Below are 6,000 nucleotides of genomic sequence, written 5' to 3'. Positions count from 1 at the left end.
TAAACAAAACTCACCTTTTCTTGTTGCACTGCACTTTATTTCTCCCAGATGCGTTCCACCCTTTTTCACTTTAAGGCATCATAAGTTGGACCCAGAATGATAGTTTTGTTTTGATATGTATTATTTGTAGATTGAAAAACAGTTCACACCTAGATTTTTTTAAAGTGAATATGTGAACACTTAACAAAATCATCATTCTTAATTTTCTTGTTTAATCATCATTCTTAATTTTATTGTTTTTTTTCTCCAACTGGAGTATCTATTCTATTGACCCTGTTTCCACATTTATATGTTTCTATCACTGACACTGTTCTTTTCCAGAAACCACATTGTGATAATTACAACTTCTATTCTACAATGGCAAGGTGCACATACAGTTAACTGTTTCAGATGATATATGTGGTAGTGATACATGTGTTAGCCATGTCACAAGCACGGAAACCACCCCCTAAATGAAGGTAGGTACGATGAACTAACTTACACATAAAGATCACACAGTACTCCAAGAGAAAATTGTCTGGTGCCTTCTTTGAAAATGTAATTATTTCTGGAGAGAGTGCACTAACAGATTGATCAACAAGTGAGCAGCGAATGTAATATAAGAGAGATACATTACCTCACAAGAGATAGCACTAGCATATAAATGATTTGAATAAATGCAACAACAAGGCAATAGTTATCAATATACCTTGTCTTTTAATCTGAGATCGATGAACTGATGAGATATAAAATAGATGTGTCATACCTTATAATTAAAGGGAAAAGTAGATACATTGTAAGAACAAACTTAAAGTTATTCTCTGTACAACTGGAGATGAGGCTTTTAACATGTAGTGAAGGTATGCATTTCAATGTTTGTAACAGTCTGTCCTGAGCTATGAAATAAGATAGATCTCTTCACCCTGTATTGCAACTGAAGTTGTACAGGAAAAAAAACATTGTGCAAATAAAACAGAAGAGCTGACGCAAAATTGTTAAGTCATTTAATAGCTCAGAGTGACTGAAGCTCTCTTCCAGCACCCGACATCACAACAAGGTGACAATGCCCAATGGCACAGAACCATGGCACTGCATAGCAGGAGCATGAAAATAATCAACTTCAGGAATGGCACTCAAAAATTATTTACGAGGTAAAGGTGACATACATGCATCAGGATACAGATCGTACATGGACTACAATTCAAAACTATGCATGGAACACCCAATTTTCATCACATGGGTGATACTGATTCCTTGCCAAATCTTTTATGGCAATCTCTGGTCTGGTAGGAAATGTCTTGGAACCTCTGTTAAACGTTTTAAGTCCAGCTGAAACACATCATGAAGACAGCTGGTATAAATATACAAACATGGGAAGAACATGCTGTGAACCACTTTCTGTGGAGGAACACTACAACCACTGCTGTCAACTTGTTAGATGGAGAAAAATGCAGATATAAAGAGGCCAAGTGACAAGCAAGAAATCTCCATCAACCCCCATCAATTTCCAACCGTTCAGTGTGATTTGTGTGGGGACATGTTTTGTGCCAGGATTGGTCTGTTCAGTGATAAAAAACACAGCCATATGAGTTGAAATGCTCATTCTATGCATGAAGAAGTTATGCATACTTGAAATTAACTGCAGCCGCTACAATTGAACATAGAAAACGTAGCAACACAGCATCTGGAAATATTCATTACCCCATTATTTAAAAAAAGGGTAAAATCAAGAAATGCATGCACTAGACAGGTGAAATATTGCTGTGACAAGGACAAAAAAATCTGGATGTTAGTACTTGAAGCAGAGAAAGAACATATGTCGAACCGCCATTAAGGAAGAACAGTATGGTTTTAGGCTTCATAGGCCAACTATTGATCTCGCTTTTAACACAATTGGTCCTGAATTCAAAACCTTTAGCTCTGGGCATGAGCTTTTAGAGGAATTGTGGTTCAAGTTTAGAAAAGTAGTTGACCAAGCACTCAATAAATATGTACCTAGAAAGAAGAGCTTATGATGGGAGGGATCCTTCATGGCACACAGTCTCTGTAAAGAAACAGAGGATACCGTACAATAAGTATAAAAAAAAAGCATTGGGCGAAAGATAGAGAGTATTTAGTATTTATCTGTCAAAGGAAGAATATGCAGAGCTTTCAGAGACTGCTGTTGCATAATCTTAGAAGAAAATTTCTCACAAACCCAAAGAAATATGTAAAGACTGTCAGAGACACCAATGTTGAAAGCAAGACACTCTTGGATGATGCAGGAACTGAAATTGAGGGTATGAAAGTAAAATCAGATGTGCTGAACAATTTCTAATGTTTGATTACAAAGAATGATAAAGGAGTGCTTCTCCGGGAATTTTTACAACACTGCAGAGATCAGCAAAATAGATATAGTGTCAGTGATGTTGAGCAAAAACTGAAATTGCTAAAACTGAGCAAGGCCACAGAGTCCGGTGGAATCCCTATCACATTCTCTATAGGATTCTCAAAGGTGTTGGCCCCTGTTTAATTAAAATATACCATACATCCTTTGCACAATAATCTGTGCCCAGTAGATGGAAGAAAGTGCAGGTCAAACTCATCTAGATTAAGAGTAGCAAAAGTGATCCACAAAATTATTGTCCAATAACATTGACATCCACCTGTAACAATACTGACATCCATCTGCTGTATAATCTTAGAAGATTATGAACTAAAACACAATGAGGTACCTCGAACAGAACAGAATTGGTTCTGAAAACCCAAAGCACTCTTTTCTCACAGGACATACTGAAAGCTAAGGATCAAGGCAACCAGGTAGACGCTGTATTTCTTGACTTACACAAATCATTTGACTTATAAGGGGATACCCAAAAAATACCAGAATAACACTGTCATGGGTGGAGCTTGTGTAGTACATGTTTCTACTACTAGGTATGTATAGCAGAACTCATGGCCAGTTCAATGCCACCTGCGTAGTTATCATCTGCAATTACTGTTTTTGTTAGTGCTGTTTTGTTCTTGTTTCATTTCTTATGATGTCAAGGTTAAGGAAACAACATGCAGCTGTGAAATTTTGTTTTCTGCATGACAAAAATGCTGCTGAAATTGTTTTAATGTTGAAAAAGTTTACCGAGATGACTGTATGGGAAAAACTCAAGCGTGTGAGTGATTTGCTCCTTTTAAAAATGGTGACATGTAGGTTGATGCAAACCTCGTCCTGGACGTCCATCAACTGTTCAAATCAATGAAAATATTGAAAAAATTTGCGAGCTTTACAGATAATAGATCAACTGTCAAAGATTGCACAACAGTGTTTGTCAAAAAGGCCTGATTTATGGCAGACAGGAGACTGGTTCTTCCTCCACAACAATGCACTTGTGCACACAGCCATCTCTGTTAGACAGTTTTTGACTAAAATTGGCATGGTTCCGTAATGGCAAGGTTTCTTAGGAACCAGTTTTATACATTCAGAAATTTAAAATTGTGCAGGTCATAAAATACAAAAATATTGTATCCTGTGATTCAGTAGTGGGTAAAAGAAGAAAGGGAAAAATAATAACACAACTGGGGTAACAGAATGAAAGTGGGAGCAGTGTGGTACAACTCTGCACAGAGCACAGTGTTATCACTGTTAACTCTTGGTTTGAGAATCTAGAAAGACGGTTGTATATGTGGATAACACCTGGAGACAGTGGAAGGTTTCATATACATTGCATAATGGTAATACAGAGATTTTGGAACCAGGTTTTCAACAGCACAACATTTCTAGACGAAGATGCGGACTCTGGCCATAATTTTCTGGTTATGAACTGTAGGTTAAAACTGAAAAGAATTGCAGAAAGGTAAAAAATTAATGAGAAGGGACCAGGGTAAATTACAAGAACAAGACGTTGTTTAGTGGCTCAAAAGGCACTATAGATGCCTACTTTAAACAAGGGAAAGGAGTACAACAGAACACAAATGGGTAGTTGTGATAATGAAATACCGAAAGTGAAAATAGGAATCATCAGGCAACAGAAAAACTTCAAAGAAAACCTTTGGATAACACAAGATATTAGATTTAATCAACGAAAGGAGAAATTATACAAATAAAACAGGAAAATGAAACGAAGATCATAGGGAGAGGGAGAGGGAGAGGGAGAGGGAGAAAGGCAAAACGGGAAAAGATTTTATGATATTTTAAAAGTGGAATTTTACATGCAAATTCAATAGTGTAGTTCCAAATTAATCTACAGCGTTATGCGTTTTATCGATATACAACAAGGACAGTAAAACATGAAGGATAATCAGTACTCCAGCAGTGAGAGCACCACTCTGTACTGCACTGACAGCTATCACCATGCAGCAGCACTGCTCAATCACTGCTGGATGACTACTCTAAGGTATTTTTCAGTTGTTGCTGGTTCCGGTGATTTGTCACAAACAGTGTAATGAAGAGCTGGATCTCTTAATCTACTTACACACAAGATGAAACAATGGAAACTCCAGGTAGCAATACCAACAATGTAGCATAAGATAGATTACTATTTGCCATGAAGAAGACACATTAAGTTGCAGATAGGCACAGTTAAATGGCATTTGCATGAAGTTTCTGGCCACAGCCTTAATCAGCAAAAGATAAACACACAACATTTGTGCACACAAGCTAGCACACATGAACTGTCACCACCAGACTTAGCAAAGAGCAAAGTAGACCACCCTTGGCACAACAGGCAGTTGAACACAACATACCTGATTACAATGGCTGCTTCACTGCTCGAGCCATCTGGATCCTTCCCTCCTTTAACAACTTTTCTGAAATGCACAGATGGGAATTATTCTTACAACACATTCTCTCCTCCTGTAACTATCCTGGCCTCAACCTATGGTAACATACCGTCCTCACACCCTCCACCCAACAGTTTCCAGCACCTCTGTACCCACCCTATTTCCCTGCTCCCCTCCTTTTTTCCTCACCCCCTTCCCACACCAATGCTTGTTGGCATTCTAGTCCCTACACATTCCACCAGACAGTGTTCGCCTCTCTCCTGATCCACATACTAATAGCCGATCCCCTTCCCCACCCGCTCCAGACTGCCACTTCCATCTAATATGATAGTTGCATTCTGGCCTGAGATGCTAGAGATGGCGGTCATGTGTGCATGAGGTGTGTTTGCTTGCTTGTTTGAATGAATGGTGCTTGGTTCTCTGTTGCTGATGAAGGCTGTGGCCGAAAGGTTTATGTAAGAATCTTTTAACTGTGCCTGTCCACAACTATGCACAACATGGTACATTTATTTACAGAGTCGACTTACAGTCTCTGCACAATCACTGATACTCAGCAGGTCTTGGTGTATTTAAGTAAAGTCTTTTGGCATTGCTTTCTTCCTATAGAATACATTGTCTTCCACTAACATCCTCATGGAACATCAAACCATATCCAACACACCATTTATGTACACTGTCAACCATAATTGTCTTATAACATCCATTGGGTACTCCCAAAATTACATCTGTCAATTTTGTTCTGTGAAGAATAATGTGCAGAGTTATTTCTGCTACAAAGTCTTGACTCCAGCCACAAACTGGATCCAGTACTCTGCAAGCTCATTTTTTGCTTACTAAATGATAATGCAGAACTGTATCAAATGTGTTTTTAAGTAAAGGCACATGGCATTATTCCCACTTGATGTTTGATGTTTGCTGCCTTCATGGTCCAACAATTTTAATGGCCAGAAGTGTAAATGAAATTTGGAACCAACCTGGACCTTATCAATAACTGTGGTGTCTGCTCAATCATGTCTGCAATACATATCACATGCCACTCCAGTTGAACTTGGCTTTGTAGCTCACGAACATACATGCATGAGCATCAGAAGCAAATCCAGTTAATCGTAGTAGTGTTCAGAGCTTAAGGATTTTGCACAATAAGTAGCATATGCAATACAGTTAGTCGTGACTCTCCTTCTGCAGGTAGACTAGATATGCGACTTGTCCGGTAAGTGCCAGTAACTAATCTAATAACCTTATAGTTCAAAGAGTTGAGCATAAGATACA

Source organism: Schistocerca gregaria, chromosome 1, assembly GCF_023897955.1.
Source record: "Schistocerca gregaria isolate iqSchGreg1 chromosome 1, iqSchGreg1.2, whole genome shotgun sequence".
Classification (NCBI taxonomy): Eukaryota; Metazoa; Arthropoda; class Insecta; order Orthoptera; family Acrididae; genus Schistocerca; species Schistocerca gregaria.
Note: the sequence above shows the minus strand (reverse complement) of the source record.